This window comes from Misgurnus anguillicaudatus, chromosome 10, assembly GCF_027580225.2.
Source record: "Misgurnus anguillicaudatus chromosome 10, ASM2758022v2, whole genome shotgun sequence".
NCBI classification, from domain to species: domain Eukaryota; kingdom Metazoa; phylum Chordata; class Actinopteri; order Cypriniformes; family Cobitidae; genus Misgurnus; species Misgurnus anguillicaudatus.
The window spans coordinates 27119204-27141904 of NC_073346.2; the positions used below are offsets into that span (position 1 = coordinate 27119204).

The window sequence follows — 22701 nt, forward strand, 5'->3', positions numbered from 1 at the left end:
ACTAAACACTGACGATGCCTAAAGACAACATTTATTAAATTTCTTAATTTTTTGTACATATTTCCTGTATTTTCTGTTTGCATCTTAAAGGGGACAGAGAATGAAAAAAACATTTTTACCTTGTCTTTGTTGAATAATGGTAGTCTACCTGCATTCACAAACTTACAAAAAGTGCTATACATTCTAAACATCTCAGTCTCAAAGAAATTCCTCTTTTAGAAATGTCAGCCAGAAAACAGTCTAATCTGAAAAACTAATGCTTATGACATCACAGGCATCTAACTGCCCCTCCACTTTAAAATAATTGGCTACATTTTTTGAGTGGCAGCAAAGTCAGCCAATCAGTAATGAGATAGCAAGTTAAGCCAGTAGGGGGAGCCAAATAAGTGCAAAACCACTTGTTTAAAATCCCCAACCTAATAGAGCTATCTGAGAGAGGTTTTTAGGAAGCTTCTAAAGCATTACAGACCCAAAACAAAAAATGTTTTGTCTACATGTCACATCACAGAACAAGGAAAAAACAAATATGGATGGACATTAAAACTTCTAAAACAACAAGTCTGGTGGTGGTGGCCTGTGACTTTTACACATAACTGTATATGCAAGCATATGCAAGTGTTTATATACATAAATGATACCTGCAAAATGTTTATTTGTCAGGGCTGGTGAGGAGGTGGATTATGGATCAGGTTAAAAGGGCAATTCTAAAGGTTAAATGATTTCAGTTTAAATAAACAGACAAGAAAGAAAAGCTGATCTCAGACTGGTGAGTTAAAAAAATGGCTGCTTGGTCTTGTTATGGTGTCTGATGAATTTTGGTAAAACTGCAAAAAGGTGTAGCTGTTCACTTGGCTAAGACTGTTATAGTTACATGGTACAATGTAGACTAGACCTTTCCAGATGACCAAACAGGGAATGAATGTACATGTGTTATTCTCATAAACACCCCCACCTCATAAATGCCGGCATCAATGCCCGAAGCATCTTCCCACGGTCTTAAAGGGACATCTAATCCAAAAATTACATTATTTAGTCAACCTCATGTTGTTCAAAACCTGTAAATGACTTTCTGGTGAAACACCAAACCAGCAATTTTAAGAAATGATTCAGTGTTTTGTGTCCATAAAGTGAAAATTAATAGACATCAATGTTGTTCAGTTACCAATATTCTTCAAAATATCTTCGTGTTCTGCAAAGCCATACGAGTTTGGAATGACATGAGGGTGTGTAATTATCATTTTTGGATGAATAATCCCATTTGATGAAAACTCCCCTTTTAATTCATACTGTACATCACCTACTGTATGCCAGAGTGCGTAAATATCCAAAACAGAAAATAGAGCTCACCAGGGAAAATAAGACATGGGCGGAAATCCAGGGATGGTGGTAAAGTGGTGGTCAAGTATGTAAAATTGTACAAAACCCTAACGCCATAGAAGGCCTTATCATATCATACTCCTATTGACCTTAAAGGGACATTCCACTTTTTTTGAAAATATGCCCACTTTCCAGCTCCACTAGAGTTAAACATTTGATTCTTACTGTTTTGGAATCCATTCAGCTGATCTCGGGGTCTGGCGCTAGCACTATTAGCATAGCTTAGCATAATCCATTGAATCTGATTAGACCATCAGCACCACGCTAAAAAACATAACCAAAGAGTTTCAATATTTTTCCTATTTAAGACTTGACTCTTCTGTAGTTACATCGTGTACTAAGACCGACAGAAAATTAAAAGTTGTGATTTTCTAGGCAGATATGGCTAGGAACTATATTCTCAAACTGGCTTAATAATCAAGGACTTTGCTGATGTAACATGGCTGCAGCAGGCATAGTGATATTACGCACTGCCCGAAAATAGTCCCCTTGGTTACTTTCAATAGCAGAGGACTATTGTCGGGCAGTGCGTAATATCACTACGCCTGCTGCAGCCATGTTACATCAGCAAATTCCTTGATTATTACGCAACTTTTAATTTTCCATCGGTCTTAGTACACAATGGAACTACAGAAGAGTCAAGTTTTAAATAGGAAAAATATTGAAACTCTTTGGTTATGTTTTAGCGCAATGCTAATCGTCTAATCAGATTCAATGGATTGTGCTAAGCTATGCTAAAAGTGCTAGCGCCAGACCCAGAGATCAGCTGAATGGATTCCAAAACGGTAAGAATCAAATGTTTAACTCTAGGGGAGCTGGAAAATGAGCATATTTATTTTCAAAAAAGTGGAATGTCCCATTAATCATACAGTAGATTAAGTATTGTGTTGTAGGCTCAAGGCTGTATTGGACTCTGAAAGGTTGTGCAGAAGCTAAATACCCCTCTTTTAACATGTTAAAACAGTTTTCAAATCAATTAAAGTAAACAAAATATGAAAACTGTATACAGCACTGATCAGGCCTTCACACCCTGGTTCCTATTGGGTTCTGTTTATATTCTGAGCTTTCTGAGTTGACAAGTGCTTCATGTTTCATATCAAAATTCACCACATAATATAAAACATGTCAGTTCAGAGAATCACTGTAACTATAAGAAATAGACCAGAATGACATCGTGGAAGGTGGCCAAGAGTAACAGCCTACAGTATGTGTTTTTCTAGACTTGTCTACTACAGATGAGCTGGTTGTACTAATCAATACTGGAATTAACAAAATTAATAGCATCAACAGCTGTAGATCACCGACCACATACACAAACAAACGTGCAAACTACAGCCACAAAAATGATTTATTACCTCAAATCCATCTCTCAACTAAATCTTAATCCATTTTCAAAACATTACACCACAATGTACTGGGAAATCCCTTCATCAATAATACACTGTCTGGTTGCAAGCCAGTCATGAGTTGTTGTATTTTCTTTATGATATCTTTATCTGGTTGGTAAGCAGAGTGTGATGCCAGGGGCATGACTCGGATTCTGTATTTCTAGCTTATTTCCACAGAGATCAGTCTAATACTGAATAACATTTCAACAACAAAACCAGATACACAAAAAACACCAACTCACTTGTCTTTCAACACCAGAAAAGTGTAAGGTAATACAGATATGAGAATGAGTCAGTGAAAGGCGCCAAAAATTGGCCAAACCAAACATGGCAGATTTCCTAAAAACTAGAAGAGCTAGTGTAGCCACTTACACAATACACAAGACAATATTTCAAATACAACTAATGCTTCTGCTTCTTCTTTTGTTCTTATGACAAATTTAAACTAATTAAGTAAAGGAGTTCACACACCGGACACGCAGCTCAGCGGCGCACATCGCTGTGCCGTTCAAAAAAACAAAACAAAAACAAATCGAACATATAGTTTTCTATGAGTATATACACACCTGCGCCGACAGGCAGCGCCCAGCTACGACTCATCCCTCGTTCAGACATCCAGCGGCATTATCGCTGTGTGTCGCCCGTCTCTTTCAATGAGGCGTGTTTAAAACTGGTTGTCATAAAAAATGAGTACCATCCACTTCAGTAACTGACGAGATAAGGATGACGTGAACTCCACTGCTTCGTTTTCATTGGACGTCGCTCCCGAAATTCGCTCAACATTTGCATAAAGTTAAACCTTTCTTAACTTTCTCGCGTCGCTGGACACGCCCATATGGTCGCCAACGGTCACTTTCGCTTGTGTCGCCGGAAGTCGCCAGGTTTCTATTGAAATTGAGATTGCATCGCTCTGCTACTTCTGGTCGCTGGCTGTCTGAATGGGGCGTCAGGAAGTTGCTCAAATCCCTGTCGAGCCACAGAGCCCCACTCACATAGTTTAACATTAAAGGTGCAGTGTGTAAATTTTAGCGGCATTAAGTGGCGAGATTGCGAATTGCAACCAAAGGCTCAGTCCACTGCTCACCTCTTGCTTTTGAAACACAGAAGCTACGGTAGCTGTCACCGGACAAACAGCGTTAAGAGCTTTTGTAAAAACATGGCGGCACAAAATGGCGACTTCCATGTAAGGGGATGTAGATAAAAACGTCTCATTCTAAGGTAATAAACACATAACGGTTCATTATGAAAGGTCTTTATACACCCCTAACAATATGGTTTTGTATATTATTTAACATTTCTGTCAAGAGATCCTTCTAATAATTACACACTGCACCTTTTAATAACATCATATTTGTCCCAAATTGTTAGCGATTAACATTGGCTGCTAACATATTTTTTGTGTAGTGAGTTTAAAGTAGACGCTATCTGACTAAGCTTGCGCTATTTAATGTGCACTTCCAGTGTACGCTACCACCGAGTTGTCCTACACGACGCGGCGCTTCTCGTCCAGTGTGCGACCCCTTTAAACATCATCATTAAACACATCCTGTTAATATTTAAGATTTGTAAGAACTTTTTCTTTAATTGCTTTCTCTGAGTTCTTATATAGCACCTGTCAGCTCAGATTACATCCTATATAACAAATATTTAAATGAACATTTAAATATGTATATTATTTTTCTTACAGTTGAAGCAGAGGCATAAAGCTAACATTACAGTAGGCATATCAAGTGTGCTGATGGCTATCATAACAATTCTTGAAAAAAATTCTTCAATATTTGAATAAATAGTCTGAGACGCATTTTTTCTGACAGCATTTTCCTGCAACTACTGTATATCAAATCACACAGTCAAAGGCTGAAAGCTAACATTATGCATACTAAAAATGCTGACAGATCCGCAAGGAATCCAGTGATAAGGTTATAATTTTTTTATTACGGAGACATCGCTATCAGACACTCAAGTTTGTGCATATGTGCGTGAAAGGAAAAACAAGAGAAAGATCAAATGAGAAAAGAATTCTGTTTGAACTTCTCTGATGTTGTATAAATCAAAAGTGGCCTATGATTGGTTTTTTCTCTCAAACAAATAATGAAATAAACCAGCCGAAGATAGATTTCTAGAGAAGACAAACTGAGCACCAGAAGTCAAACTTACGGTTTCTTTCTCATGTCATATTTCTTATGACTGCTGCAGGCACTTCATCAAGTTATTGGATGCAATTTATATTTTCTCAACCAGAGAAGGAAGAAATTAGAATAGCAATCGCTTTGCATTCAGCTGAATCAAAGGTGATTTAAAAGACCGGAAAAAAAACATGTTTGCATCTTTCAGCTATGGCTCCAAGTGAAAAAGAAAATTTTCAGTCAGTATTCTTCTGTTACACAAGCAAGTCAAGGCACTGACTCATTGGCATTTTTGCTGTAACTTACCCACAGTACCCACTGATTTTTAAAAGCCCTTGATAAAAAACCTTGATTTCTTTTCCTCAAAAAGCTATTAGGTAAGATTAAATACTATGTTTCCTTTTATTAAACTTCAACCCATATTTGATTTTAACTGAAGTGTCATAAAGAACAAACCCTTGAGAATGAACTTTTCCAAAATTTCATAAATTAAATCACGCCTACAAATCGACTTTGTTTCTGACTGTGGTTGTACTAATCATAACATACACATCTGAACAATGCAGCTTTGTATGCAGGTTTATCAGTCTGGTCCTGATCTAAACTCATTATCTATATCTGGGAATCCACAATAAAATCAGACAAGCGCATTTTTGTAAGACAACAATAAAAATCTGTTTTCACTGAGACAAGTGATTTTACTAAAGACAAAGTTTACAAGACAATTTCCTATGGAGATGCTCTTTAATCGCTAAAAGTTATTTTCTGACCTTTAACCCTGACATGTTGTCTTAGAGGATTATTAGGGAGGAGTTGCTGTAGCTCTGGGACACAAACAGGTCATGAACCAGTGAAATTCCCCTTCTCTACATCCAGTTCTCTTTTGGAAACTGTCACTATGTTTTCCACAAAGACAACAAGGTCTTGAATTGTATGAAAGGAGGTAGATTTGGGTATTTCTGGTGAGGTCATAAAATGCTCTTTCAGTCAAGCAAGGTCTAAGAAGAGTTTCATTCTTAACAGCGTGTGAAAGCTTTACAGGCCTGGACCCAGGTGTGGGATTATAAAAGTGAAAAAGCTGCACAGAATGTATTCGCTCATAGCCTATGTACTGTATGGGCTACAATGTTTCCTTATCATTTGCTTCTAAATTAGTCCTGAAAATTCCTTTAAGCAGCGATTTTCCTGTTTACATTAGAGTTATGTGATGGTTAAAATGACCCCAGAATTTGAAAGAGTGATAACATAAAATATATAAATTTTTAATGATACAAATAATATAAAAATTTTTTACTTCTCGTCTATACATTAATGCTGTGTTTTGGGAGATATGAAGTACTTTTGTACCTGTTTACCAGTAAATTCCTCAACTACACCATTAGCTTGCATGTAAAATATAAATTTTTATGAAACATTCACAAAAATTATTATCTAAATTTGATTTAAACGGTTTTAAGATATTGATGTAATGTGTTGAAATCGGCCATCTGCTGGTTAGAAAAACATAAAAGAATTACAGTTTAGAAAATAAATCATTTTGACCAGCAGAGGGCCATACAGACCCATTCATTTCACTGGATGTGGCCAACTGCTCACATCACTACTTTAGTGATACATTTTGTGAATTTATGTATATATAAACATTAGAAAGGACATTAAAAATAAATATTATTTCAAATTATTTCTAGTACCAGGCCTTCTTTTCTGTGTTGGAATTTTTTAGATTTATTCTGGATGCATTTATTTTTTGGCATTTCCCATTCATTTTTAATTGGGGTCATTTTGACCCACAAGAGCCTCTTTTGTAAAAAGAATTATACATCTTCAGAACAACCGAATCAAGCTCAGTTTTTTATATAAGTATTGACAGATAATCTAGAAAAGTCCCAAAATTGTATTCCACTGAGATGAAGAGAACCATTTTTTTAAATAAAGAAAAGTGGCGTGGGGGTCAAAATGACCCAGGGGACTTAAAGGGTTAAGTAAAAATAATGTCTGATGTATTGATGTTAAGGTCACAGTGATATGACAAATGTCTATGGGTCTCATTCATGAAACATTCGTAAATATATGAGTAAATATGTGAGTGATTTGCACGTAAACAGACCTTCCCGAAAACTCTCCTCCTGATTCACAAATACTTCGTAAACGTCAGATTTGATAGTTAAATGTGTGTATGTGTTAATGAATTCCTATCAGTCGTACATGGGACGCGCGTGCACGCGTATTCTCAATTACCATAAATCCCGCCCATTATATCCGACTGACAACTATATATGGGCATCATATTATGACACCAAACGAAGGATTTCAACATGTCTTCTTAAAAGCGAATGAAAAAGAAACATTTCTCAGATGCAGAAATTGAAGTTTTATTATCAGAAGTTCATTCAAAACGCCACATTTTATTTTCAAGCATACATAAAGGCGTCACATTACAGATGCTGTAAATGGAGTATCATCTGTTAATCGAACAGTCCAAGAAGTGAAAAGAAAATGGTTCAACATGAAGCTGACTGCAAAAAACGAATTAGTTCACTTCGAAAAAATCTTTTTCAAACTGGAGGAGGACCACCATCATCATCATAATCGAGCATATATATAGCCTATGTGATGAACGCATCATTGCATAATTTGCGAAACCTCTCTGTCGGGTATAATTCCCGATGGTGACAGTGAAGAAACCCCTTTGCAGGAAAGCACTTCAGCATAATCAGATGGTAAAGTTCACAATTTTTTGGCCAGCTGACATGGTAAATAAAAAATATAAGTTTAGAGGAAATAGACAAGCAGTTTACATTTGAGCAGATTTAACTTTTTACAAAAGAACTGGTCTGGGTAGCCTGAAACGAATTAACCAGTCTTCATTCTCGGCAAGTAAGTCTGCGCGGTCTCTGAAAATAACCTTTTGCGCAGGCTCTATCTGCCAAATCTATATCAGCCATCGTAAATGTCTTATGCCTGATTTTGGCCATTTTATAGGAAACAATTTCCGTAACAATTAAGGGGCTATTAGTTTGCCCAGCCCTGAAAATAATAACTTATTTGATAAAAGTGTTCCGTTTGCAGATGCTATTACTGGAGCTCATCATAAAAGTGAAAATAATAGGCTAAACGTATATAATTACTGTATATAAAATGTTTTCAAAATGCTGTGTAATATGTACATGATTACGGTGAATTGAAATACAGCCTTATTGGTGAGCAAAACGTTCGGATGTTAAACGCACACTTTACGCGTGGTAGGGAGCAGGTGTAGATTTCTTTCGTACCAACTAACATTTGGAAAATACGAACATTTTCATGAATCCGAAAATTTACGCCAAAAGGACTTTACGAACGATTTACACAAAAATTCGTTCTGCTCGTGTTTCATGAATGAGACCCAATGTCGGCAAATGTATGGTATTTTTCTTTCTACCCCTCCTATCCATCCTCCTGTCAGAGAAAAATTGAGGACTTGAGAAAGTCTGAATCGAAGCAAGACTTTAGCTTTATTTAAAAACTTCATGAACACACAGCATAAGTATTTATTTATGCAAAGCATTTTTAGGCCGTCTTCAGGGGTGGACAAGCCTTTTCTAAGTTTTTCTGAAGTACAACCTACTCGTTGAGTCAAGGAGAAGGGGGCGTACTATAAAAGCACATCTGAAACTTAAGTGTCACCCCTAATTTTGTGGATAAAACCAAAAACAGAATAGACAAATGACACAGACCAGACTCAAAACTTGGTCCTTGTGAAACAACAGCTCTTTATAAAGCATAAGCATGCACCCTATCCATTACACCGCAGTACTGACTGTGCTTTTAAATCAAAGCACTTTCTATTCTTAATCAATTCAAATGATACCTAACTACAGAAGATTATATCTTATAATGAAAAAAATACATTTCAGAATCCTCAAAACTGAGTACAAAAACCAGGATGCTCAAACTGACGCACGACTGGTCTCAAATACAATGATGCTTATTATGCAGTCTTGTGTTTTTTTCTTTTTTATTCTCATGCTTTCATTAATGAGAGCACATTTTTTCTGGTTATATATTAATGTGGTCTGTCATCATCTGAAACAGGCTTTATGCAAGGCCCTCAATGACATTCTCCAGCTATCTCTTTCGATCTCAGCACAGTAAAACAACAGACAAAAGACTAAAAAGGAACATAAACCACAATTAAATTATTTTAAGTACCAGAGGGAATGATCTGATGAACAAGACAAGCAAACGCAAAGAACGCTCCAGTTACAAAAGCTGTCACTAAGAATAGACATTATAAAATACGGGAGAGCGGGGCAACGCTTTTTGGTTTTGGCTCTATCATTTAAAAAAAAATTTTGTTTGATTAATTATATTTTTACACAAGCAACACACACATCGCTGACACACTGCCACAAATAAACATTTGAAGTTTGTTTCTATTACTTACCATTCTTGGACAATTACACCAAACATAACAGAAGTGCAAACGTAAGATTGCAGGCAAATATTTCAATAATATGTTATCTGTATACTTGAAGTGGATATTGTTTATATATCTGTCTATGATAGACATCCACACTGTATTCATTCATCCAGCCCTTTTCTAACAATAGTTCAATTATAAATGGATACAAATGTCTAAATATGTGAGAAAAGCAGCACAATTATGACAAAACATTTTTTTATGTGTGACCCAGTCTGTAATAACCATACTACAGTTTTAAAAGTCAAATTCTGAGATGTCGAGCATCAAAGTCTGATTTAAGCCATTCATTTCATTACACTCTAAAAAATGCTGGGTTGTTTTTAACCCAGGGCTGGGTCACTATTGGACAGAACACACTGCCGGGTTAAAATGACCCAACTGCTGGGTTGTTTTAACCCAATTGCTGGGTTATTGTCAATCAACGATGTTGAAACAACCCAGCAGTTGGGTTAAAATAACCCAGCGGTTGGGTCCTTTTAACCCGGCAGTGTGTTCTGTCCAATAGTGACCCAGCCCTGGGTTAAAAACAACCCAGCATTTTTTAGAGTGTATGATTTCATTCTTTGACGTGACCTTATTCAATCAATATTAAAGATATAAACAAAAATACATTTGACACACAATTTTTGATAAGACAGGCACATTTATTTTGTTGGCAGCCAGCAATCATTTGTGTGTAGCCCATTTAAAACAATGGCAAGAATTACGTTAACGTTAGCGGTTTTCATATCGTAAGTGCTGAGAGGTTAGTTTGGAACACAGCGTTACAATTAACCCTCTGAAAAACATTATACATTTCCAATCATTTGCATGAGATCGTCTTTTGGTAGCGTGAAAAAAATACTGAAAAACCAAAACGCTCAACCTTGTGCAATTCTCATGACCAGGTCATGGTCAATCGGCTGGTCAATAAAAACATCAATCCCTTGTTCAAAAAAAGATTTGATTTATCAGTAATGCTGAAAAATTTGCTTTTTGGTTACTCATGAAATTTACAATGTTACAAAATTATTATTTTTGGCAGATTTCATCAACATCTACACTGTAAAAAAATTCTGTAGAAATTACAGTATTACTGGCAGCTGGTTGCAACTTACTGTAGATTTTACATTTATGTTATTTACTGGCAACAGTTTGTTCAAAGTTAAATGAACATTAAACATTTTCAGTCTTTATCTTTTACAGTAAGTTACTGGCAACCAGCTGCATAATTACAGCACATTTTTACACTGTACCCTAACTAACCAGGCTGAATGTAGCACTTGAAACTGAACAGTGTCTGAGCCATGCAGACTGACAGCTAGCTGGTACATTTAATAACCAAAGAATGGACAAATGAAGAAAGCAGACATTATAAAACACTTTGTTCAAAAGGAACTTAGAATTCAAAATACAAATTATTACGTGAAGTTTTTACGTCACTTCATAGTATTGTGCACATTTTTTTTTGTGAAAAGTTATAAAGAACTTAGCAGACAGAACAATGAGTCCTGCAGCAGACAGTATAAACCCTATAGAGCCCACCAGTATAATCCCTATGGAGCCCTGATCTCAACGTGAGCAAGTCAGTCTGGGATTACACAAGAAATACAGTCGAAATCCACAAAAGAACTGTGATACTTTTCAAAGATGCTCAGATATCCTACAGCCAACCACCGTAAAAACTAAAATGGGATCAGTTCTCTTACACTGAAAAAAATGATTCATTGAATATAATCAATTTTTTCAAGGTAAGTGGTTGCAATCAGTCCACTTAAGCTACATTGAAACAAAAGTTTTATATTTTATTTTACGTTACTAATCTTTTTTGTTTAAATGTAGATTAAAAAAATTGATTGCAACCACTTACCTTAAAAAAATTGATTAAATTCAATGAATCATTTTTTTCAGTGTAGGTGTTTTATAAAGGCAAAGGAAGGTCACCACAAACGGTTTTATTTTTATGTTTACTGCACATTGTATAAAGTTAATTGATAAATAAAAACTATTTGTGGCATTATTTTTGAAAACATACCCACTTTACAACATTTTTTACAAGTTCCTAAAATGTTAACAAAGTATATGGACACTGAAAAAAATGATTCATTGAATTTAATCTTTTTCTTTCAAGGTAAGTGGTTGCAACCAATCCATTTAAGCTACATTTAAACAAAAGTTTTATATTTCATTTTACGTTACTAATCTTTTTTGTTTAAATGTAGCTTAAATAAATTGATTGCAACCACTTACCTTAAAAAAATTGATTAAATTCAATGAATAATTTTTTTCAGTGGAGTACTAAAGTTCACAACATGAATATAAGCAGCCGCTTACTGTACCCTAAACTTAAGACAATCTAACATCCCTCCACCACCACAACCCCATGTCTAAGATACATTTATGAGCTTCCACAAGTTAATTTCAAAGTAAAATGTGAAATTAATGTAGTTTAATACAGTATAATGTATTAATAATATGCTATCTGCAGATTATGGATATAATCAGAAAAAATATCTTTGGTATACAGCCTAGAGAATGCAAAACTGCCATATGTCTGTCAGATATATATATACTGCCCAGACACACAAACGGGTCTGACAAGACTCCATTAATCCAAACCACGGCTGCCTGATGTATTTACCTCTTGAATTTTTTTAGACAGAAGATGAAGTTTATCGGGGCTGATCTTACATGTTTTGGCAGCTTGACCAATGTTTGTGTGTAGCTATGCAATAAAATGTAAAATTAGGAGCTAAAAGAAGACAAGTTTGAAACACCCCATGTTAAGAGAAAATTTTCACTTGCTGCATGCTGTGCTTAGAGGACACCTAACCAATTACACCCAATCAATGACAGAGACCATCAAAACTCAACACTCTTCAAAGCCTCACAGAAAATGTAAACAAGCATGATGCCTCATTAAACTGTCTTCCATATGTCTGGCCACGATGTGATGCTCAGCATATCATGTTTCAAATCTAGACCTAAAGGGATTTATTCCTCAAAGTAGAAAATATAAAGTTCACTGCATCTTATTTCATTCTTTTTAAAGATCAATCCCATAAATCAGGTGTGGCATTTTCTGAATGCGTAAATGGGCTTGTTGGTTAAATTGCCCTGAAAATGGCTAAAGGCTGACGTGCGGATTAAAATGCTGACAGGCTCTTTAGTTCCATTTATGTGTTAAAATGTTACCTTGGAAAAAACACTACTTTCTAAATGGTTCTGAGAGCTTTAATCGTGTTTATGCTTTTATTTAAATTTGCAGTGTTACATGTTTTGACGTTTTCATACTTTAAGTTTGCGACTGTCTAACAGCTTCCACATATAAAGGTGCTTAAAAGCAATGCCATAAAAGAACCATTTTAGGTAGCCTACCATTCAGTCAAAGGTTCTTTAAAGGACAATTTCTTTATTACCTTTTTATAATCTGAAAAACCTTTTGTACCACAAAGAACCAGATGCACTGCAAAAAATGATTTTCAAGAAAAAAAATCTTAATATTTTTGTCTGATTTTCAGTAAAAAATATCAAAAAATTCTTAAATTAAGATGCTTTTTCTTAATGAGTAAAACGACCCAAGAAAATAAGTCTAATTTTTAGACCAAAAATATCAAATTTAAGTAATTTTGTGCATAAAACAAGCAAAAAAAATCTGCCAATGGGGTTGGTAAGCAAATTTTTCTTGCGTTTTTCTTGAATTTAGTGTTTAAGAAAAATTTTCAAGATTTTTTTGCTTACCCTATTGGCAGATTTTTTTTATTTTGTGTGTGTTATAAGTTTTTTATGGAACAATTTAGCCAAAAATGGTTCTTCTATAGAAACGTGAAGCACCAGAGTGCATTTTGTTCTAGGGAATTTAATCATATGAAATTGCCATGCGCATCTTATCAAGCTAGGCCAAATCGCATTTATAATATAATGCGATAATGATCAAGATACCGTATGGCCTAGATTTTCAGTGAACTATGGCTTTGTGTAGTAAATGCCGCTCCATCTGAAAGCAGGTGATGGCGATTTACTAATAATCAGGAAACTGGATTTACTGACAAGATGCGCATAAAAATTCCATATGATTAATCCTGCAGCCCTATTTTGTTCGATTCATGTTTTGTTGACTAAGTATTAGAAACAAAGCATGTTCGTTGGCGGCTTTTAGGGTTGGGGCAATAAATGCCGATACACTAATAATACCTGTCTGATATCGATGTTGAATCTCACACACAATATTATGCACAGCTTTTTCATGTAGGCCTACTATTGCTTTTTGATCAGTAGAAAGTCCTTATCAATCTAAAATCACTGTGAGTTTGAGTCGTTTATAACATGCATTTAAAAAAGCAACACTTGTCATCCTTATAAACATTCTTTATTATCATAAAAACCTGAAAAGGTTTTAAGAACAGCGATATTTATTAATTTAATAACGTTTATAGGCATTTCCTGAAGCTGCGTAAATGGTACTTCTTCTGCAGTGCATATTGAGTTTCTGCACGAGAGCGCCCTCTGGCTTTTGGATGTAGTGTAATTTCACCGTAATAAAAGCATAGCAAGCATAATCGGCTGATTTATAGTCACAACCATAGATATGTATAAACGCTAGATGTCTCGCCCACGCTGCTGGCCAATTGAGTGGAACATCCGCATTTGGCGGCCATCTTACCACAGGCAACTCGCTCACTCATGGCATTGAGTTTTAATGGTGCAGGTACTTTTAAATGACCATAACTCACTCAATTTTATACCGATTTTCAAACGTTTTGGTTTTTTATAAAAGTCAAGGATGTACCTAAAAAAATAAATTTCATGAAACATGTTAAAGCATCTAGAATTATAGCTACGTTAATAATGTTCGTAAGAAACCAAACGGTTTGAAAATTGGTAGAAAATTGAGCAAGTTATGGTCATTTAAAAGTACCTACACCATTTAAACTCAATGCTACGAGTGAGCAAGCTGCCTGTGGTAAGATGGCCGCCAGGTGATGACGTTAGAGACTCCGCTGTAAGACATCTAGCCTTTATACATACTGTATCTATGGTCACAACCCTTTTGGTTTGCTGGTTATTTTTGTCACTTTTTCAAATAAAGTACTTGAATACCAATACAAAAACAACATTGATTTACATAATGTATCACCAATTTTTAAAATTTAAACTGATACATACAAGACAAATACACAGACACAGCTTTTGTATAAACATAATGGGACAAAGTGCATTCAAGGCAAGCCATATACATTTTTATTGGTATGTGTTCTCTGGAAATTGAACCCAAACCTATGCCCTTTTAACACCTGCTTGTTTAACCAATTTAACATACTGAGCTACAGGAATATAAGAGACACATCTTAAAACAGGGGTGCTTTTCAGTTGATGCATTTTGCACTCAAGACAGTTTCAGTTCTTTTAGAATTTCAAGTTTTAACTTTACCATCACAAAAATCCCAAATTTCCAAATGAAAAATATGAATATCGAAAACGTACAACATACTTTGCCTTTCCTAACTTTGCAAATGGGAAAAAAATAGTAATGTCAAGCAACATAGCAAATGCTTTCAATATATCCCCGATGTCAAAGTTACCTAATAAGGTGGGCTACTTTATTTAGGACACTTTATTGAGCTAGAATGAAGCAACAGGTGTAATTACGGCATAAGGATTCAGACTATGTCTTTTAAAGCTCTTGGTTTTTGACACAGTGACTGTTGAACCCTCCTAACAACCTCTACACATATTATCGCCCCCTTTGGGGTTATTTTGTCCCAAGAGCCTAATTTGACACCATTCACATCCTCCTTAATGTCTATTTAAGCCATTCAGTCGCCCACCCACAGAGCGGGCAGCCATGTGAAAAAGCTGCACATCTTTAAGACAACAAAAGCCAAAAAGAAAGTAGCCTCGCTCCCTCGCCTTAAAGATACGTCTCTTTTTCTGTGAGCAAACACTGTGACCGCTCTCACATTGATCCCCATGGGAAGCGTGTGAGCAAAAAGCTAAGGCCCTAAAGGTGAGAAAGCACGAATTCAGAGCATCTCCTAAATCTTACAAAATCAGTTCAACAGTCACAAACCACCAACCTCTCATTGGAGGCCCTGCATGGTGCCCACCTAAGCTGTAATAGATGTGAAGCTTGTGACATTGATAGGAACTGGATTAATTTAAGAAGCTGGTAATGTTGGTGTTTTGCAGCCTGGATCATGGCCATCATATTCTTGGTAGACAACCGTTACTTCACCTTAATTTTCACACACAAAGGCTTTATAAAATAATTGTCAAAGCTTGTTAATCGACATGATAACTGTAGTCCAAATGACCGCACTGTTGAAAGTAAAGCTCTGTGGTAGGAAAATATGTTGGTTGACCTCCAATCACAGTGACTGAGCATATGCATCAGATTAAAGCCATCCATCATCATATAGCTTTAGGTTTGGCATACTTCATTTAGGAAATAATACAGGAGACAGCAGCAAGATAAAAACAAAGTCTAAGTAGTAATTTCGATTTCAGATTAAATTTGACAACTGGAGGAAAACTTCGTAACACCAGAATTTATTAGGTAATTATTCTGCACTAGATTAATGACATAGTTGAAAGTAATACATTTGATTTTACTGCTCAAGTAAAATTTCAGGTTCAAATGTGATTGATTTTTATAGAATTGTTCTTTAGCTGGCGGTGATATCATTACCATTTTGTTTTAATCATTTCATTTCATTTAATTTAAAATGGCACAATGTCTAAATGTTTTCAAGTCAATCATAATACTGATTTATATGAACCGTAAAGTCTTGTTGATTGATTTATGGTTAGAACTACCTCATAGTGTTCATGTAATGTAGCTTAACTGGTCACAAATAAATGTTGGTGTCCCCAGACCACATATGTACACTTGGATAAAACTGTTTGCCAAACAAGTAAATGTAAATGGACACGAGATTCAGACCAAATGAGGCAGCCTATATGTCTGGTTTTGAGTGCAGACAGCAATAAAAATAGAAATAGAAATGCGATAGAAAGATCAGCGCAGTGTTGCATTATTTAACAAGACACAATCAGTCTTTATTATCTCATAACATGATAGGTTTGTCTAATCATATTATAGTTTAACTTAAGGAACACAATTAATTATTGCTAAAGAGTATATTAACTAGGCTGTAATTTTGTTCCTCATTGGACCATCACATTGTGGAAGGATCAAACTGTAATAACGGTATGATTACTGTACTTATGAGATTATAAATTATAGCACTGGTTTATAACTTGGCCTCATGTGCCCTTTGTAGTTTTCTCAGGAACTGTTTTAAAGAGATAAGAACAAATCAATTCTGTTTGATCAGGTCTCTTTCTGATGATAAGTTTATCTTTATAGCTGAGCATAGCTGTGATTTTTTTTAACAGACCCCCAAAAAAATCACTATCAGTTTCATTCAAACAGTAAAACATTTATTGTTGACAAATCCATTTTTATTAAAAATTACTCAAATGTTTAGCATGTATCTCAACGCAGTGCATAGAAGATTGAATAGCATTGCTGTACTTGTATACATTATAAAAAAAACTTCCCATAGTAAGTGTCTGCCCTCAATATACTGTTTAAATTCTAGTGGTATGTCAAATGGAAAAATGTAAAAGCTAAATAAAAGTTTCAGGTATGCTGTCCATGTGTGCATGTATGCGATGTATATGGATGACTGGCACTTAATTTCTCCATGAAAAGTATAGAGCACTTTCCACATCTGACCACCTCAGTCAAAGCTATAGGGCTGGAACGTTTTACTACTAATCTGTGGGTGGTCAATCTTCTCTCCCATACACCTGGACACACCTGGGCTGTCATACACATATACACACTCATATAGCCCACCTAGATAGAGGTGACCGACAACAGCACCTGACCTGCTTTGGGAGATTAAATGATCTGAAATCCAAAACAAAGCTAGGTTTGTTCCATCAACCTACACTCAGACATACAGTACATCTCTGTTGCATGTATAAGCATTGTCCCTATCTTCTGTAGTCTCCACACAAACAGTAGAATGTGATTTTACTTTTTCCCCGCCAGCGTTTAAAATAAAAAAAAAGTTGCCACCGCCAGCACTTTCTATTTATCAACCATTCACAAACGCTGAATGCCTTCAAGAAATTTTCTTCTTTAAATATAGAAACATTCAATATATCAAATGAAAGAACTGACCCTATGCTTTCAAACAAAAAAGCCTACCTTCATTTGTTCTCTTTTTATCACCTCTCAAATATGGGTTTCTTAAAAAATACATTTTGAGCAAAAAGCTGAGATAATTCCGTTTGTGTACAGGACTTTTGTTAGAGATCAGATTCAGATCAAAACATACACAGGGTTTGAATTGTTTGCCCTAAGGGAATACTTCCAGATTTTATAAGTTGGGTAATAGCGAAAATATACGGATTGCCGGAAAAACTCGTCATTGGCAGGGAAGCGTTTTCTCTTAACAAATTTAAAAATGAACTCAAAATTTTGAACTAGTTCACAGTTCCAAATAAACTATAAACAAATGTATGGTACTTTTTACCCATATTTTTTATAAATGCCATAAAATCATTCCCTTTGTAGCCCATGCAAAACCACAGACAGCATTTATTTAATCAGTTTTAACACTGAAGCTATTCATCTTCATTTCCAACTGTAAATCCTTATCCAACCAGGGTTTACATTAGCATTGACTGTTTTTTAATTTTTGTATTTGCTTGCCCATACCTTGAAAGCCTAGCCAGGTGCTTCAAGGGGGACGCACACCGAGCAAGAAGCGCTGTGCGGCGACGCGCATAGGACATGATGTTATTTAATGTTAAACTATGTGAGAGGGATTTCAGCAGCGTCCAGAGTCAGTGTGTCACCTCCATGCTGCTCTTTGATTTGATGATGATCGCATGCAGCGATTAGAAACACTGGTGGCTGGTGTTGCCAGATTGGGTGTTTTTTCCGCTACACATTAAGGCCTGTTTTCAGCCGGGTTTTCGCCTAGAAGACTCTATAGAAATCTGGCACCCTGTTGAACGACGTTAAACTGAGAGAGCGTGCCTTTCACAAACACCAGAATGAACGAGTTCACAGTAACGTTCATCAGGCAGTAATGCAGTACGTTCAGTTCACGTTCGCCCAAAATATGAATGAGTTCATGAACTTTCGTTCAATAAACTTGTTCAGGCACAACACGGCAAAACAAATATCTGCTCATTTTAATATCATAAACAAACATATTCATGACTGGCTGGGGAAATGTTTACAATAAATAAGGTCGTTCGATGGCTCAGAATGTTTCATTAAGATTTACTACATGCATCCTCCACCGTCTGAAGTTAAAACACATTAGCATGAAAACTTCAGAGTTACACTACTACACAATTTTCTCAGCATGTCAAGTAATTATTTGAAGAAAACATCTGTCAAGGGTTTACATGTAAATCTAACACTTCTCATCAATCAACATTCATAATCAGACCGAATGATTTCAAGGAAAAAGGTCTTTGATAGGAGCATTCAATTTTAAAAAAGGCTACTGCACTACCAGAATAGAGCACCAAATATTAGATTCACGATTTTACATTTCCTTTGGTGTGTAAGTGTGTATTAGTACATGTTAACAATATGCAAAAGGTACATACCCCAAAGTAAACGATGACGCCAGTTATCGTCACTAACGTAAATCTTTTTTCTTGGACAACAACAAACACATGGATTTTAAGCAACAGTTTGCTTCCTGGGATTGGTGATGTAGTAAAGACCGACATTATCATAATTTCTCCCGCTTCAGACTCAGCCGATAAGTTAACTCCTGTTAGTGTTGCATTGTGACCGAATCTTTCAAACATGGTAAGGAGCGTCACATTTAAGGCTGATGTCAGGGGTATTCAGGCCTATCACAACGTACAGATTACCTTGCCAATCAGGGACACAGACCTTTTCAAATCCGTGCGTTTCATGAAAAGAGGGAAATCTGGAGCTACAAAAATGTACGGTATGTGGAAAATAATGTGTTTTTAACCATAAACCATGCAAACACATTGTATTAAACCAAAAACACAAAATAAAGTTGTTTTTAGCAATGAAATAGGTGCCCTTTAAAGATCTTCTTGACTGTACAGTGAAGAAGGAAACATGCTCAGGGCTTGGTTACACTTGACAGCTTTTGACAGGTTGTTTATTTTATTTTCCTCTCTGTTATTTACTTTAATTTGAATGCAAAATTGCATGTCATAAGGAAAAACTCAACCCCCTTTGAGATCAAACACACCACATTTGTTCCAGACACGTGTAAAGTGCCAGGTTTGTTGGACTAGTGGATATAAAGCTGCAGTTAATCAACTCTGTTACCAGTAGGAAGAGATGGGCTGGGACTAAACAGCCTGGGTTCTTTTAGGAGTACAGTAATATGATCAAAGAGACCTAGGTTCAAATTCTGCAAATTTTTAATAAACAGTGTATTTGATTGGATTTAACTTGATCTGTACTCCACAAAAGAAACTTTAAGTAGGTGCATTTCGGTAAACAACCATTACAATAAAGCAGTACTTTCATTAAAAATTAAGCTTATATCATTTACATCAGGATCAGCCGCTGTTGTTTGAACGGGCCAGCCTTTTTGTATTTTTACTGTGCACTCTAAAAATGGCTGGGTTAATTTGGCTAAATTGTTCTGTCCCATATTTACCAATTATGGGTCAAAAATAACTCCATAACCATTTTAGTGTGTTTGTTTTTAACAGCCAGCTTTTAAATTAAATGACTAAATTGGACAGTTCCCAGTACACACTATGCACACATTGCATTTTGTGATTGCCAAAAGTCTGAATGCAACAACCTACAGGACATTCAATGAACCTCACAAGATCCCTCCAACAAAGAATCAGTCCAAATTGTGACAATAGGCTCACATGCCCACCACAAGGGGGCAACCTAATCACCAACTCTCAACCCAGAAAGTGCCACATTTGCAATTGGGCTCTTGTTTTCCACAGCAACTTGAATGGGCATCTGTTAGTCACCTGTGCTCTCAAAAGCACATTACCCATGTGAAACAGGATCTGCGCTTGGATGCTAGGAGACTTTTGTGCTCTGCTGTTTTCGTATTCTGGCTCTGGCATGGCGTGGAGCCAGCGTCCAGCGCTGTTGGCCTCGATTCACACAGGCGGTCATTAATGAGAGATAAAACAGAGACACAGAGGAGGTCTGTGAAATGCGGGGCAGCTCCCTCTTTCTCTCCTCTGCTCCACAGAGACCTCTTTCTCCTCACCCTCCTCTCTCTCTTCCTGCAAACATAAGGATAATATCCTGCCAGGTTGACACAGGGGAGAGCTGTTGAGGAGAGAGAAGGTCAGAGGGGAGTTGCGAGTTAACCCCAACATGCGGATGTGAGGCCTCTACGTTTTAAATGCTCTCAGTGCCACTGCATCAATTAGCGTGTTGTCTCTCTAGCTGCGAGCGAAGAGGCGAGAACAGTCAATCCCTGTGATGGCTCGTCAACAATGCGCCACTGGAGAACCACAGGGTCCTTCTCAGGGGTCATTTCCTACCTTCTCTCCTAATTTCCTCGTTTAGGTTCACGTAGAGTTCTGACAGTAGATTTCTCAGAAAAGTGCATGAAAGAGCAAATGTTTTTACTCAATGTGGGACCGTCTGTGTGACTAGCAATCACTATCTAACCATGAACCTAAACAGAATCACAGGCATGCTCTGTTCTGTACAGACATATGATCTTTAGAGGGATTTATTACAGTGATGCTAACCTGAGTACAACCATAAAGCAAATACAGTAATTCGGAGTAAACCCACCCTGATACAGAAGGACCTCCTGGGTCCTGACCCAGCCAAGGCCTGAACCGTGGACCTTCTTGATGTGAGGCAACAGTTCAATTCACTGTGTCACCTCGAAAATAATAGTGTTAATTACATCTCACACAGTCTTTTTTATGCTGGTTAATTCTTTCTGCATAATTTAAAACGACTCTAGACATTTCTCATTTAAAGCAATGTTCCTAAAGCTTGAGCGCAAACAGCGCGAAACCCAGGCCTCCAATTTAATAATCCCATTAAATGTTGTGCCTGTCTATAAAACAAGACAACAACACTGGATTTGGCTTATTAGAAGCAGGGACATGGGTGGAACTAAAAAGCCACGTTATAAAAACATAAAACAACTTGGAATCGTTCTCACACCCCAACACGCCACATGGACTTTGGGTTGTGGCACCAGTCTGGCAATTTCCATTGCCACAAGCACAGGAGCTGCATTAATGAGAACCATTAAGCCAAGATTTTGCTTGAGAACAGGAGGGACATCATGGAGGGTTATTGAAGTGACACATCAAAACAAAAACAACTTGAAATCTGTAATTTTTAAATCATATGCTACAGTAATTCTTTCGAAAGCATGCATGCAGATGGATTAAAATTTGTTAATAAATCTGAAACCACTTAGTTGATTAAGGCCGTCCACACAACATGCCCCTGAGCTTAGGTCAACACTAGAACTTGTAAACATCTTATCCCAGTAGCTGAACATAAATATTTAACACAGTATCACTTTAAATCCTAACCTAAATTAGATACAAAAAGGCTTATTCATATTAAGTCATGCAAAAACGCTTGCCTACAACATCAAAAACAACATCATGACCTCTATAATGAGAGGGTCACTGCAGAGAAACAGCTTCAATGGCTAGTTTGGATTAAAGAGGGCCTATGCATAATTTTCTTGGCCTATGAAAATGTTTTCTTAGCAGGGGTCAACATAGCTCAAATTACTGAAGTATGCGCTAGAAAAAAGACAACATACAGGATAGCGATCTTCATACCTTAGCCTACCCTATGTACTCAACACACACATAAAGACACCTTTCAGAACTATCTGGTAGTGCACACCTGGATCGAAAAGATGACCTCATTCTGATCTGTCTTTCACGCACATATATTTTTAGATTAAGAGTCATTAACCTTAACGACAGGCGGTGCGCTATGTTGTCATCGGTACCTGACCTATGGCCGAGTGCCAAAAGACATGACGTTTGATCAGCCCAGACTATAGCCCCTCATTATAACAAGAGAATGGTTAGTAAGGATATGAACATCCTGAGTGCACACAGACACAATCGGTTTCAGAAAATGAAGTAGGTTACTGAAAAAGTACACTGAGAAAATCAAAGGTCAGTGATAATAAATTACAAATGAGGGTCAAATAAAATCAGATAAACTCGAATAACCATACAGTTTCTGCCAACAAGATACAGAAAGACTTTGATAGCATTTTCAAAGTCAAAGTGTACTATGCAAATGCGAAAACAGGTCCTGTACAACGGAAAAGCCGGTTTTGCCACATCATTTTACTTACAA

At 36.5% G+C, this 22701-nt stretch overlaps 1 protein-coding gene across 1 annotated transcript in view; it reads right to left on the reverse strand.

Moving 5' to 3' along the window:
• Window positions 1–22701, reverse strand: part of me1 (malic enzyme 1, NADP(+)-dependent, cytosolic) — a 99585-nt gene that overhangs the window by 75985 nt on the left and 899 nt on the right. The window lies entirely within an intron of this gene.